At 33.6% G+C, this 16,625-nt stretch overlaps 2 protein-coding genes and 1 long non-coding RNA gene across 3 annotated transcripts in view; all 3 read left to right on the forward strand.

Moving 5' to 3' along the window:
• The window catches only part of LOC148939138 (uncharacterized), a 303,986-nt gene that overhangs the window by 215,278 nt on the left and 72,083 nt on the right, over positions 1-16,625 (forward strand). The window lies entirely within an intron of this gene.
• Positions 1-16,625, forward strand: part of LOC148939139 (uncharacterized) — a 258,930-nt gene that overhangs the window by 179,591 nt on the left and 62,714 nt on the right. The window lies entirely within an intron of this gene.
• LOC148939140 (uncharacterized) lies at positions 1,325-10,145 on the forward strand. Its single transcript, XR_016143557.1, has 3 exons — positions 1,325-1,441; positions 7,047-7,151; positions 10,074-10,145. It is a non-coding gene; the product is annotated as an uncharacterized LOC148939140 (long non-coding RNA).

Raw genomic sequence — 16,625 nt, forward strand, 5'->3', positions numbered from 1 at the left:
TCTAAGAGTGAAAATTTGGTCGACAAATTACATATTACTAAGTAATTTGCTACCTACAGAGACCAGACTAATGCCTCGATAATTACCACACTCACTTTTATCTTCTTTCTTATAAAGTGGCTTAATTAAGGCTTTCCTAAAATAGCTAGGTACTTCCCCTTTTTCAGAAATCATATTCATAGTTTTCAGTAACTTATCTCTAACCTCAGAACCGCCATATTTAAGAAACTCATTTACCACACTATCAGCACCTGTAGCATTATTATTTTTTATCTTTTTTCAAATGCTAAATTAGCAGATTCAAATCAAACATTAATTAACTCAAATAGTAATTAAGAGTTTTAATACTCAAATCAATAAAAATTAACAGGAAGTTTAACAGTTCAAAATTAACAGTTTAACAAGCTGACAGAAATTAAAATTAATTTAATTAACCCATCATTTAAATTAATCAAACAATCTTTATTTGGCCACATATTAATCAATTTTGTAAATTCTACATCTCTTTTTTATCTTTATCTTCTTCACATATTATGTTGTATGTAATTAGTATATTCTATTATTATTATTATTATTATTATTCCTGTTCCTCATATGCCCCATCTTGTTCTGTGTAATTCAGACGGGCTACTCAATAAATTTTTAATTTAAAAGGCTCCATTAGGTAATAATGATTTCTAAAATATTCTAAGAGACAGCAAAATGCTTCAAACTACTAATAGTCGAATATATAATACATATAATATCGAATATATAATAAACTAACAATAATTGATCATATAATTGCTGAATATTGAATTGCTTTACAAGTTTGAAAATTTTAAACATTTATCAGTTACGGGATTACCAGTTAGCAATTTTTATTTATCAATGTTTGAATAAGTGTTCACCGGAGGTATTTTGGGAAATTTTTAAAGCTAATTCATCTTATCACTGTTATGAGACTAGAAATGCTATGAGAATGTTATGAGACTAGAATTAGATGGATTTTTTTTTTTTTTTTTTTTTTTTTTTTTTTTTGGGTGGGTGTTGTAAGGTTGATAATTCAAGAAGATAAAAATTTGACAACTGATAAGTGAATTTTTTGACCATTGCTAAAAAATTCTCTAGGGCATGCATGGGCTGAGAGGAGGGTGGTGGTTCTCCCTCCCCCGAGAAAAATAACCCTCTCCGAACAAAGATTCTGGACACGGCCCTGTTCTAACGTGTGTGGTTTTGTCTTCTTATTGCATGCTTTTTCACTAATTGCTTGGTGCATGATTGTGTTCAGGTTTCAAAAGAAATTGGCAGAAATTCGGGAGAGGATTCGACGCGGTAATATACAGGACGGTGTAACCAATCAGCTTTCACCAGTCAAGCTTGTGGGTGGAGCTAACCTGGTTTCGGGAAGTCCTAGTGCCATAAATCGAAGCTATTCATGTCGGGTTTCTTTTCAGAAAAGGTAATTGGGTTTAATCTTAACCTAAAACTTGCTGAGAAATGAAAGGGAAAATCGCTGCTTTTCGGATATGACCGTATCTTGACACAAGCGTGACCACTTAATAATGAGACGAAAATCGATTTTGCAGAGGCGTTGGTAAGAATGACTTACTTCTGCATTTCAGGCGGACGTACAATTTTAGACGATTTTGTTCGAAGCGGGAAATAAACTATCAATATTTATATATAATAATTATATACCTTATGTTATTATTATTACTATATTATTAACACATCATTATATATAAATTATATTTTATATAAGTTATCTAATTATTAAAATAATTAAAATCTAATGTTAAATTATTCAGTTTAAGATTTATTTAATTTGTTAAAACTTTTAGAGGGAAAAATTTTGCCATTTAAGTGGATTTTAGTAGCTTATAGTAGGCTGCTGAAGGGCACGGAAACGTTTCCTTCATTCCGTTCCTTTAGTTTCCTGTATTAGTTTACTAATTATAATTAGTATAGTAATATTATTAGTATTAGTTACAATTCGATAATGAATTAGCATATATGCTATTAAATATAATTATTTAAGAAAGTAGCTCCCGAAAAGCAGTGATTTTTCGTTCTACATACCACAAATTTCCATTATCGCCGTTGTTAAAGAGAATAAGACAAAAATGTGAGAACTATATTTCTTGCATTTTTGTGGCAAACATTAAGTGGCGCTCCTCTTACATTACTTTCTGTCCAAAAGTCTGTTTGATGTAACCATTTCACTTCATTTCAAATTTGTCGTTTTGTTATAACTGAATGATTTTTGTTATAAAATATACATATAGTATGTCTATAACTATATTTATTATAACTACATGCTATTAGAACTATGTTCCACTTTTTTATTCAAAAATTGATTCTACATTCCACATTTGTCGGGGCTCCACTTAGATTAGGCTGCTTTCTCTGCAAAAATTTGTTAAATGTAACCATTTTGTTTTGTTTGAAATTTGTCATTGTATTACATCAGATCTAAAAATAGTTTTATTGTCTTATGCAAGGTCGACCCAGGGTTTTTTTTCGGAGGGGGTTTTACTTAAAAAAATTTTAGGGGGGGGGGGCTTTACACAAAAAAACTCAAAAAACGGTTAAAAAATTTGTTTATATCTATTTTTGTTAGGTTTTTACGAGTTAGACAAAGCATTTCGGAGGGGGGGGGGGGCATACTTATGCTTCTTCTCTGGATCTGATTCCTATACTTTTCTTCGTTTTACGAAACTAAAGAAAAAACGGGAAATCTTTCACAACAGATCATTTACTTTAGATACTAAATTTCCCCTCCCCCCCCCAAAAAAAAAGAAAACAACAATTGTCCGCCATACATTTTGAATTTTTTTGTATCTTCTTAAAAAAAAAGAATGTAAAAACGCTGTCTTAAATACGTATTTCTTCAAATAGTTTTGAGAAAAATTCTGAGTTAAAATTTTGAATTATTTACAATTTTTGCTCTTTTGTTCTATATGTATTTTTTTTCGGTTGATTTAATATGATAGTGAGTGAAGGAAATAGGCAGGGATTTTTTTAGGGGGGAAGGGGGATTTATAAGAAAAAAAAAATAGTTTAAATAGGAGTTTGATGGAATTCAGGAAGCCTTAGGATTTTGTGGAGTTGTTGGGCCCGAACAAGGATAAAAAGAAATGCCTAAGAAGAAAATTTGACGAATGAGTAATTGTCATGTATGTTTAATCCCACATTATTCGTTGTAATGCCAAACGTCCTTAGTTTCTTAGGAACAATAGAGGTCCCGATGAACCACCAGTCTCTACCACAATAATTCGGTCACGCAATAAAAATAATAATAACAATAGTAATTCTTATTGCTCTAAAACCCTGGGCCATTGGGCCATGGTAATGCAAACTAAAAAATTCGGTCTCAAGAAATTCACTCTACATTAAACAAAACCATTCCGCAAATTACAGAAATCTATTTATTAATATTTATTTATTATATAGAAATTTATTTATTATACAAATTACAGAAATCTATTTATATGAGCCATCACTAGCCTCAGAACTCCTCTAACCTTTCAATATTTAAAAAAAACGCCCATTACTCACTATTTTTACCAGGCATCTCTATTCAAACCTACCCCGTCCATACACTTCCTTTCGCAACTCACTCAGTTCATCAGACTCAAATATCATATGGCCCACGTCATCATCCATACTTCGAATTATAGGGCAAAAGTAAGGACCATACTTGCCTTCTCGTTAACCTTCTTCTTGCCCCATGTGGTTAACTTTTCTTGAATATCTACCACCAAGGGTAAATATTTATCCTATTCCTGGCACTGAATCTGTTATATCTAGTTGTATAGAATCTACTTTAACAAATGAAGCAAACAATACAAAAGATATAATAATTGTAAAATAAAAAATTGTAAAAAAGCATAAAATGCATAAAAAAGCAAAGAAGCATAAAAAAGCATAAACAATAAACATAAACATAAAAATTTAAACATAATATAAACTAATATAAAAATATAAACATAAGAATAAACAAGCATAACTTCTACTACTACTACTACTAACAACTCACCACATCACCTAGCCGCCTGAGGCCAACACAGCTACGCACACTCCTCCATCCCAATCTATTCAAAGCCTCCCTTTTTACACCCGCCCATGAAGTTCCCATTTCCTTTAGATCTTTCTTTATGACGTCCTACCACCCCAGACGAGGACGACCTGCTTTTCGTTTAGCCCTAGACGGCTGGGGCGAAAAGAACAATCTTCGGCAATCTGTCATCCTTCATCCGCACAACGAGCCCTAGCCACCTCAACCTCTCCTTCATTATAGCCCTAGAGAGCGGTATTGAACCACATTTTTCGTATAGCCTATTGTTTGAAATACGGTCAGTCAGCCGGGTACCCAGAACAATCCTTAAGCAATTTCTCTGGAAAACATCTAGCAAATCTTCATCCGCTTTTCGGAGTGCCCATACTTCAGAGCCATATTTGACCACTGTCATCTCTGTAGCATCTAATATTCTAATCTTAGTTTGCAAACTTATCTTCCTATTCTTCCAAAGTTTTTTTTAACTGTGAAAAAATACCCTGAGCCTTGGCTATTCTACTTTTGACATTTTCACTGCTCTAACCATCTTTACTAATAATACTACCAAGGTAAGTGAAGCTGTCCACCTGATCAATCTTTTCATTACCCAACTTCACCTTTTCATCTTCACTTATTCCTAGCCTTAGTGACTTATTCTTTTTAATATTAATTTTCAAACCTATTCTAGCACCTTGAACTCGCAAAACCTCTAAAACTTCATTCATTTTGCTCACACTTTCATCTAGGAGGCTTAAATCATCAGCATAATCTAAGTCCAGGAGACTTTTTCCTCCCCATTTGATTCGATGGTCTCCCATTGCCTTTCCTGTGCTCCTTTGTCGGTTATTGAGTGATTTAAAAAAAGATGAGAGTTTATATTGGGTAGAAAATCAGAATGTGAGCACTCAAATGGACAATCAAAACTCAAATGACCAGCACTCGACATTCCAATGTTCTGCCCTCTAAATCTGCCAGAATATCAGCACTGAAATGTGAGCAATCAATTCATAAGTGGCCAGCACTCAAATATCAGCATTCACATGATTTGCACTCAAAAGCCATCCCTCAAAATCTCGGCACTCGAAATCCATTAGAATGCTAACACTCAACACTCAGATGGTCAGTACTCAAAATTGGAAAATAAAAGAAGCCTTTCTCAAACCAAGACCGATATTTCTCAAAAAGCATGTTCTATCTCAAATGGGCTACTGGCGAAGAATATTTGGCACTCAAATTGTCACTCAACACTCAAATGGTAAGTAATCAAAATCCGACAGAATGCCAGCATTCAATAATCTAATGGTCAGGTCTCAAATGATCAGCGCTCAGAATCCGTCAGAATACCAGAACTCAACACTCAAATGGGCAGCACTCAGAATCAGTCAGAATGTCAGCACCCAAACGCCTCGTTTAGAAAATAAAAGAAGCTTTTCGCAAACCATGACGAGTATTTCTCAAAAAGCTTCTTCTATCTCAAATGGGCTACTGGCGAAAAATATTGCTGTCTGATCTCAAATGGACACTCAACACTCAAATTTGAAGTACCCAAATTCCAACAGAATGTCAGCATTCAACAAATGATAAGCTCTCAGAATCCGTCAGAATGCTTACACTCAACACTCAAATGGTGAAACTCAAAATCCGTTTGAATGCCAGAACTCAATACTCAAGTGGTCAGCACTCAAAATCAATCAGAATATCAGCACATCGATGCCTCATTTGGAAATTCAAAGAAGTTTTTAGGAAACCAAGATAGATATTTCTCAAAAAGCTTGTTTTATTCGGCTACTATCAAAGAATATTGCAGAGAATGGTTAGTATACTCGCCAGTAACTTGCCGTATATACTATATTTTATATCCTATTCTACTCACAATCTTTTACTGATGGATTTTATGATATAAAAAAAACGAAATCATCTCCACCCCCTATGGTCTGAAAAAGCAGGTAAATAAGCAACATAAAAATGAATCAAACAATAAAAAGAAAAAAGACTTCAGAACTGCAGGGTATTTAAGTTAATTTGTAGATACCACCACATACAGGCCCCGTATTAGTCACTGTGATTATCTCACAATTACAGCTCACTGTCGTTGTGAGGCATGTTTCACCACATGATGAGCTTAAACCTTTCGTCCCTCCTTCCTGGACGGAATCCCTCCTTCCTATTTGTTCTCCTTCGGGAACTGATGACGTCTCTGACAAGTCAGCATCACTTATTATATTCCCTTGCTTTAGTGATCGCTTAATCAGCTTGATCTGAGGATTCTTAAGCGCTGATCAAGACATAAATAGGGTACGCGGTGTTGGGACTGGCAGACTCCATTTAACTATCAAGATCTAAATAGAATCAGGTGAAAAGTTGAAGATTAGTGGGTGGTTAACAGGATTGCGACTTTGCTGATCATGTAAAAAGCACTTGATGGAAAAATTTGTCGGTCAGAAGTGGTGATACAGTAACCAGAATACACGTAGAACCATAGAATATCATAGAATAGCCATAACCAGTAACATACACCAGTACCATAGAATACACCAGTAACCTTAGTAACATACACCAGTAACCATAGAATACGCGGTATTGGGATTGGAACCGTTCAAATGACTGGCAAGATCAAAACAGAGTCGCGGGAATAGTTAAAGAGTAGTTGATGGTTAACAGGATTGTGGGTTTCCCGATCGTGTTGAAGTAGTCGATGAAAAATGTTTTGAGCACTTATATGTTCTGGAGCCGTTGCATAGATAAGGTTAAAAATAATTACTAGACCAGCAATTGTGTCATTACAAATAGCAGTGTAGAGACTTTATTTGGTTTTTTTTTTAGCACTTAGTATTTTTTTCAGCAATGGCGCATGCGTAGTTAAGTAAGAAGATTGGTTAGGTCTTCTCCGCTCGATAGCTTTATGTTCTTATCTTCTTAATTAACTTAATAAAAGGTGCTCTTGTATTTTTGTTTGCGTGTTTTTGTGTTTATTTACGTGTTTTTTTTCTAATATTCTGATTTTTAGTGGCGAGGGTGTCACTAAGAAAGAAAATTCAACGAATCCATTGTCTTCTAGCGAGAAGACCCTCTCACCTAGTGAAAGGGAAACGCCCATTCCAGTCACTAAGAGGTAAGTGTCTTTATTAAATTTTTGACGTTTTTCTTCCTGTTGTTATATTTCTAGCTACTACAGAGACAAAAACAGCCATTTATTTATTTATTGTTTCATGTGCAAAGGTTATAGCCCGTATCACAAAAGTTATGTTATATTCCTAGTGGCTGCAGAGGCAAAAGTAGCCATTTATTTTTATTATTTTTTTTTTGTGCAAAGATTATGACATGTATCATCTTCTCAATTTGAAAAAAACTGGATTAAATTAGAAGAGCCAACTCCAAAGATGTCATGGTGCATGGTGTCATGGTGATATTTTACGGGTGCACGAAAAAAACACTAAAGAAACGTTTTGACACTTTTGTTTCCTGTTATAAAAAATCAACTTTTTTAGATTTTTTTTTTTTTTTTAGTCATTAAATATGTGGCGAAAATAATTTTTATGTTAAATGATATACTTTCTTTCATCTCCATCACTAAACTCGCATAGCTAGCCAGAGGGAAGGAAGGGGGGGGGGATACGTGCCCTTCAGTAACACTACCTCTAATATCCTAAAAGATATTCAATGACTATTCGTCTTGATTTACTCCTTCGCTGTAGCTTATTTTCTTATTCTCTGTTTTAGTTTTTCCATCGTCACTTCACTAAAACGAAAGAAATAAGAGTTCAAAATAGGGACAGGTCCTTTTATTAGACAGTGAAACAAAAATATATACAAAAGCTCTAGATATTTCGATGACACAGTCAGTCATCATCATCAGTATTGACTAAAGTAATTATAATTAAAGCAAACTATATTTAAATTGAATAAAATAATCACTTCCGGGTCATAGCAAGTTTCCGGTCCATTCATTTAAAAAGTTAATTAACTGTTGATTTCTTTAATAATGCGTTAAAATAAAGATTTCATTTTGCAAATTGTATTATAAATGGTTTTTGCAAATTGTATTTTCCATTCATGCATACTTTTGGTTTTTTATAAAAACAGACAGGTTAGGTATATATACATTTTAAAAAGTACGGGGGTGGGGGGGGGGAGTCGTAGATTTTTCTATCACCGGTAAATTTAACTTACAATCCCGATTAGCATTAGAACAGGCCTTGAGTGTTACTCTTTGACTTTTTAAACACAGATTGGAAGCCTCCTTTTGAGAAGCAAGTGTTTTTGTGGGAAGAGTAGCGTAATTTCGTCAAAATCCGGGGGAGGGGGCAAAGTTGGAGCTAGTTTTCCCAAAATCAAGTGAAAATGACCGGGAAAATTGAAAAATGAACTACATAGTACCATAAAGGTAAAGGTATATTATAGAAAATTGACCCTTTTCTGTGGATGCTTGAATTATGCAGGCTTATCTTTGTATTTACAAGATTTTTGAAGGAACTGAATTTTAGCCGGGGGGGGGGGGCGTGGTCTGGGAGGGGCGTTGCCCCTCCCTTATAACAAATTACGCCCCTTTGTGTGAAGCATTCGGTAGATCATCCTATAATTTAACAAGTACATAATACCGTACCAGTAGAATACCTCGGTTAAGCCGGAACTCGGCTAGTCAGGGCTCGGGTAAGCGTGGTTTTATTGTATATTGTGCTTTATATTTCTATGTGCTCATTTCTTCGTTCTATTAATCCTCTGTCTTGTTTTGTCATTTCACTGTGGTGTTTGATGGGTTCTCAATAAATCAAACTAAGCTATTGAATTAATTAGTTTTAATTAATCAAATTCTCTTGTGAGTGGTTACAAATCTTGTAGCATGGACTGTATTGAAAACTATATTAGTTTCAACTTCGTTAATGCCATATCAGCCAACTATTGTAGTTGGGAAACGGTTTTAGAATAGAAGTAAATTTTAACTAATAATTTTTTGCTTCTATTAGCAAAGAATTTCAAGAAAAGTACAAATAATTACTTTGGGTTTATAGGCATGGATATCAGTTGTGGACGCTAGGGAGGGGGAGGTCCCATTGATTTTATTACCTCTCCCCCTCTTCTAATAGGTTTTCAAAGACTCGTTATATATATATATATATATATATATATATATATATATATATATCCAGCGAAACAAAAAAATAAACCCCCCCTTAAATTTTGAAAAATACGTTTTCTTTTATCTTCATTAAAAAAAAAAAAATGCTTGCCTCCTCCCCTACATTACTGTAAATTGTTACCAAAGAATTTTTTTAGATACACTTGTTACAGTCTGGGTTACAGACAGGTGCACCAATTGTAGGTGGGGGCAATATCCTTTCAATTTTTTTGAAAAACAAAAACAAATAAAAATTGCCCCCCCCTCCCCAGGTTTTGAAAAATACCTTTTCTTATATCTTTATTACAAAAAAAAGAAAAGCTTGGCTCCTCCCGTACATTTCTGTGAATGTAGTTGCATGTAGTTGAAGTGTGTTTTCTCCTAATTCTGTTGTACTTCGGTGCAAGGCCGCGTCCAGGGGGGGGGGTACCGGGTTTGACCCTCCTCCTAAAATTTTTGTTCAAATCATAAAAAAGTAACCAAAAAATTCATATAAGCAAATTTTTGATCTGTTTTGATTCCCATGTCCTTTTTTTTTTTTGCATACTTCTGATTTTAGGATCGATGTAGCTGCTAGTTTTTCCATCGATTTTTTTTTACCGTTTGTGTTGTTTTTTATTTTTTTTATTAAGTTTTATTCTATTATTAACCCACCTTAAACAGCAAGACAAAAGTTGAGTTATGAATTATAAGAAAAGACAATACCAAAATAAAACAAAAAACAATTAAACAGAGCAAAAACATGGGATAAGACCCCATGCTCCATTTTCGATGCATTTCTTTGGTTTCGATTGCCTTGTTTAAATTTATCATTTATTTATCTTCTTGTCAATTAACAATTTTATTATTTATGAAGGAATGAATATATATTTGTTATATATTTATATTTAAGATGTATTTATTTAAGTATTATTGTAGTGAGGTCAAGAATGGGAATTCTGAAACAAGTCAAACGACATCGGAGAAGCCTCCATCAGTCAATATTAGAAGGTTTGTGCCTCATTCTCTTTTGATTAAGCTTGGTCTTAAATGGTACCCACAAAACTTAAAAAAGGAAGTATAAATAAAACAAGAAATACAATAAAGTTGAATAGTTATTCCCGGCAAAATCTAGGTTGTCCTTGGGTTTTTTGCATTTTGATGCTTCTATTCTTTAGATTTAATTGTTTATTATTTCCATTTTATAATTTTTGGTTTTTAGCTTCTCTTCATCCTTTATCCTTCTTGCTCTATTTGTTTTTTGCTCTATTTTTTATTTGCTCTTTTTTTTTCCTGTTCCTGTTCCCGAGCGAATCTCGGTTTTATGTATGCTGAAGACGTTTGATATAGATCAAATTTTCGCTTTTTTTTTCTCTTTTCTTGATTCTTTCACTGGTCTTAGAGCATGTAATTTGTGACCTAAAGAACATAAATCGTAGAAAAATTATATTTTAGGCCAGTGTTTTTCGGGGGAAGGGAGGTCTTGGATTTGTGTCAAGGGCAGGTCGATTTTTTGCAACACTGGCAGAAGTGTGGTACTGCCCTAAAAAACTGATAATTGTGTCTTGGATTTGTGTAAAGGACAGGTCGATTTTTTGCAACACAAAGTGTGATACTGCCCTAAAAACCTGATAATTCTGAAACAACCTAAAGAAAAACTTCAGAAAATGTTGGTTCCATGGTATTAATAGATGGAAGATGGATTATTTTTTAATATCCTTCGTTCTTAATATGCTAGTTTTCTGCGGCGTATTATGAAAGAACTACTAATATGTCAATTGCTCCCCAACGTACTAACGCTCCAATCTCTTCCTTCCGCTCTTGACTCTCGTCAACTAGTACACTGGCAAATGAATAAAAAGCCCTAAAAGGTAATATTGTAAGTGTCAAAAGCTCAGAATCGTTTAATTTCTGTACACTAGCTGCAATTATGCCATGTTTCTAACATTTTTTTTCATTTTTTGGGGTAAACAATAGGCTCCAAGACTCCTTAAAGGAGCAAAGACATCCAGATAAAACATTTTTTTTTCAGCTGGACCCATCTTAAGTCTGTTAATGCCTGCAGACTGAATCCTTTTAAGATTTTAAATTTAGTTATCAGTAAATTATAAAATTTTTGGGAAGTATCACATTCACGACAGTGTTGTCGCGTTGAACCGCGAAAATTAATAAGCAAAACTAATTAATTAAGTTTCGCAGCCCTTTTCGTCCGTAAAAGTTCAAACATAAACAATTTGTTGATACAAAATGACAACCACATCTTTAAAGGGAAACTACACCTTCTTCAGTTGATTGGTGGTAAACATTTTTTTTAGAAACAACCATCGTTTTTTAGCACCAACGTTTTTGATTTTATAACCAAAGTTACTTTCTTTTGAATTGTGACGCTCACTAAAAGTGAAGAATCTTCACCTATATAGAGGTCTTTTTCGTTAAAAATTCAAGTCCCAATTTGTTCTATTTCATTTTCATTTCAAATGAAGACGTAAATAGCGACGAAGACCACACTGCCTTTCCATCACAAACATCAAACAGTTCGTGGTAACGAACTGTAAGTAAGGAGCGACCCGGCTCAATGGTAACCGAAACTCTAGAAAACGGGTTTTTGATACCAATAGATATATCAAAAGAATCAGATTTCAATGCTGATTTCAAATATATAACTTTCATCAAGTTTAGAGCTACCCATCAAAAGTTACGCGCCTGAGAAAATTTGGCTGATTTTCAAAAAAGGGGGAAAGACCCCCTAAAAGTTATAGAACCTTAATGAAAATCACACCATCATATTCAGCGTATCAGAGAACCCTACTGTAGAGGTTTCAAGCTCCCATCTACAAAAATGTGGATTTTTGCATTTTTTGCCAGAAGAAAGATCACGGATGCGTGTTTATTTGTTTGTTTGTTTGTTTGTTGTTGTTTTTTTTCCCAGGGGTGATCGTATCGACCCAGTGGTACTAAAATATTGTGGGAGGGCTCATTGGAACGAAAATTAAAAGTTCTAGTGCCCTTTTTAAGTGACAAAAAATTGAGGGCACCTAGGCCCCCTTCCATGCCCATTTTTTTCCAAAAGTCACCCGATCAAAATATTGAGATAGCCATTTTGTTCAGCATGTTCGAAAATATGATAAAAATGTCTTTTAGGATGACTTGATCCCCCAAAGTCCCCAGGGGGAGGGCTGAAAGTTATGAACTTTACTCAATGTTTAACATATAGTATTGGTTATTGGGAAGTATACAGACTTTTTCAGAGGAGATTTTTTCTGGTAGGTGGGGAAGGAGAGGGTCGGGGGCTATATGGAAGGATCTTTCCATGAAGGAAGTTTTCATGGGGAAGGGACATTGCTATGAAGGGGGCGCCGGATTTCCCAGCATTATTAAAGAAAAAGATCAGGAATTAAATAAAAAAAACAAGTTTTTCAACTGATCAACTGATTGTGATTAAGAGGTCATTTTTAAAGAACTGGAAAAAAAATTCGAACTATAGTTTAAAGAGCAGGGTATTGACTAGGGGGCGAACCCCCTAATATACGTGTTAAAAATTTATGAATATAGAAGTTCTTTACGTAAGTTAATTCTAAGTTACGTATATTTATTACTAATAAAAACGTTCTTAAATAAAAATAAACAAGTTACGATATAGACATTTAAAAAAATATAATATTCAAATTTTTTTTTAATTATTCATGTCCGGTGAGCCAAAATCAAAACCTGCATTAATTAAAAAACGTTAAAAAATTAAATAAAAAAAACAAGTTTTTTTAACTGAAAGTAAGGAACGACGTTAAAACTTAAAACGAACAGAAATTATTCCGTATATGAAGGGGGCTGTCCCCTCCTCAACGCCTCGCTCTTTACGCTAAAGTTTGACTTTCTCACAACTCTATTTTTTTAAACAATAAAAAAACTTTAGCGTAAAGAGCGAGGCGTTGAGGAGGGGACAGCCCCCTTCATATACGGAATAATTTCTGTTCGTTTTAAGTTTTAACGTCGTTCCTTACTTTCAGTTAAAAAAACTTGTTTTTTTTTATTTAATCAAAAACAAGAACAACAATAGGGAATTTTTTTGTAAGACAGTTGAATTCTAATTTGTAATAATACAATTAACCGTTGACTGCAAAGACACTCCCGTAAAATCAATGGTAGTTTACCATGTGAAAATCCCGATGAGCCCTCAAATTACCTCCCTTACATCCCAAAAATCACTACGAATCTTAAAAAAGTTTGCACTCAAAATAAACTGTTTGTAGTATTTACCAATAATTTCAAAGTCATAAAGCTCCTAAATTCTGGTAAAGATAAAACCCCAGTTACTCGCCAAAGAGTCTATCAAATAACATGCGACTGTGGCAAATACTATGTAGGTAGAACTCGCCAGAATTTAGAGAAACGCCTACAACAGCATAAAGATGATATAACCAAAACTCTAAATTCTAAAATTGCTAATGTGTTTTTTGATTCTGCTTTAAACAGCCATGTATCTGAAAATCCTAGCCACAAAATACTTTTTGAAGAATCCGCCCTTATTAGCAATTAAATAAAAAAAAACAATTTTTTTAACTGAAAGTATGGAACGACGTTAAAACTTAAAACGAACAGAAATTATTCCGTATATGAAAGGGGCTGTCCCCTGCTCAACGTCCCGCTCTTTGCGTTAAAGTTTTTCATTGTTTAAAAAAAATAGAGTTGTGAGAAACTCAAACTTTAGCGTAAAGAGCGAGGCGTTGAGGAGGGGACAGCCCCTTTCATATACGGAATAATTTCTGTTCGTTTCAAGTTTTAACGTCGTTCCTTACTTTCAGTTAAAAAAAACTTGTTTTTTTTATTTAATTTTTGAACGTTTTTGAATTAATGGAGGTTTTGATTTTGGCTCACCGTACATGAATAATTGAAAAAAAAATTTAATATTAATTTTACTTTAATTTGGTTAAATGTCTTTCTCGAAACCTGTTTAATTTTATTTAGGAACGTTTTTATTAGTAATAAATATACGTAACTTACAAATTAACTTACGTAGCGAACCTCTATATTCTTATATTTTTAATATGTATATTAGAGGGTTCGCCCCCTAGTCAATACCTTCCTCTTTAAGCTAAAGTTCGAATTTTGTTCCAATTCTTTAAAAATGACCCCTTAATCACAAATGCCGTTAATTAAAATAAATAGCTCTTATGAAAGTACTAAATAATCTTTGGCTTAAAGAGCGAGGTATTGACTAGGGGATGATGATGAACCCGATCATATACGTAATTTTTTCTGTCGTTTTAAGTTTTGATATTGCTCCTTACTTTCAGTTAAAAAACTTGTTTTTTTCATATATAATTTCTGATCTTTTTTTTAAATAGTGCTGGGAAATACAGCACCCCCTTCATAGCAATGTCCCTTCTCCCATGAAAACTTCCTTCATGGTAAGATCCTCCCACATAACCCCCGACCCACTCCCCCCCACTGCCAGAAAAAATCCCCTCTGAAAAAATCTGTATACTTCCCCATAGCCAATACTGTATGCTAACTTTGGATAAAGCTGATAATTTGCAACACTCCCCTTCGATACTTTGGTGGAATACGTCATCCTAAGGAGCAGTGTTTTTATATTTTCGATAATTTTGAACAAAATGGCTATCTAGCAATTTTGACAGGGTTACTTTGGGAGAAAAATGAGCGTGAGAGGGGCCCGAGTTGCCCTCCATTTTTTTTGGTCACTTAAAAATGGCTTTAGAACTTTTAATTTCCGTTCGAACGAGCCGTCCCTCGATATTCTAGGACTACTGGATCGATACGATCACCCCTGGGAAAATAAAAAAACAAAACAAAAAAAAAAAAAATAAACACGCATCCGTGATCTTTCTTCTGGCAAAAATACAAAATTCCAAATTTTTGCAGATAGGAGCTTGAAACCTCCGCAGCAGGGTTCTCTGATACGCTGAATATGATGGTGTGATTTTCATTAAGGTTCTATAACTTTTAGAGGGTCTTTTCCCCTTTTTTCGAAAATCAGCCAAATTTTCTCAGGTGCGTAACTTTTGATAGGTAGGACTAAACTTGATGAAGCTTATATATTTGAAATCAGCATTAAAATCTGATTCTTTTGATATATCTATTGGTATCAAAAGTCCGTTTTCTACAGTTTCGGTTGCCATTGAGCCGGGTCGCTCCTTACTTACAGTTCGTTACCACGAACTGTTTGATACACTAGGCATAAAGAAGGTAGTTCGAGAAGCAATTGAAATCAGACTTAAGATTAATAATAATATTTTCTTAATAGGGACTTGGGGGAATATTCACTAAATGCTCTACACACAAATTTAATTAAAAACGATCTTACAAAATATTTTAAAAAACTAGTATGACATTAACACAGAACCAGTTACAAAGGACCTTTAAGGTTAGCTGCCAAAAAGGCAAGATTAGCAATGAAAACGTGTTTTAATTATTTTTCTTTCATTTCAACGAATTTCCGTGTTTCACCTCACTTTATTTATCAGTCCTGGTTGAACTTCTCTGAAGTAAGGAGGCTGGAACTGTTTTAGAAATTTTCTTTTTAGTTTTAATTGTCGTATGTTGTTGTAAGTCTCTTTTCTTTTATATATTTATATTTTGTTGAGGACGGCCCTCGTAAATAGGGCCGCAATATTCATTCAAATTAGAATTACTCTGTCTTACAAAAAAGACTTCCATAGTGTTATTCTGTTTTTGATGTTTGTTTAGCATTCCAGATGACTCCTGTTAACTGTTATTATAATGACCCTATTCGTTGTTAATTATTCATTATATTAATTAATATTATATTGTTATATTTATGTTGTTTTATATTATATTAAATATTATGTATTATATTATATTTAATAGTATATTACAATATTATGTTATCATGTATTTTTGTTAGATTAATTAATAAGTTAATTAATACACTTTTGATTATCAACTGTTACATTTTCAAATGATGCAAAACATATATTTGTTTCCTTATACAATGTATGATTATAGCTGTATTTTCAAATTCCAAAATGGCAGCGGCTCATATTTCGTCCCTTAAGAACAAAAATTATGGTAATTATAACAATTATTTAGTAAAATAATGCAGTTTGGAGGTGATTCACTTTGTATTTCGTATTTTGATCAATTTTAATTGTTTATCGTGATCTGCTTTTTTTTTCAAAATAAATTTTGAAAAAACTGCCAAATTTCTAATGTCAATTTCGGCCTACACGACCATTTGGTAAAACTGAAAATTTTAGCCCTTAAATTTGCTTTTTTTAATTTCGAGACGCAATGACAACGATAGCAATTATTATATTTGAAATTAGTGTTGAATAGGAAATTGAACGGTATGTTTCTTTTCTTTGCCATCCGATACCTATCTTATCGAAGTTTTACCATTGATTTATCATATTACCATATTAATATTCTCCCACCGTATTGACAAATCAGCAATAGTGCCACATTATGTAAATATTGCTGAAGTATTGCATCCTTAGATTGTTAACAGTGTAC

The sequence above is a fragment of the Artemia sp. Qi Xiang Cuo genome, chromosome 21, assembly GCF_049724085.1.
Source record: "Artemia sp. Qi Xiang Cuo chromosome 21, ASM4972408v1, whole genome shotgun sequence".
NCBI classification, from domain to species: domain Eukaryota; kingdom Metazoa; phylum Arthropoda; class Branchiopoda; order Anostraca; family Artemiidae; genus Artemia; species Artemia sp. Qi Xiang Cuo.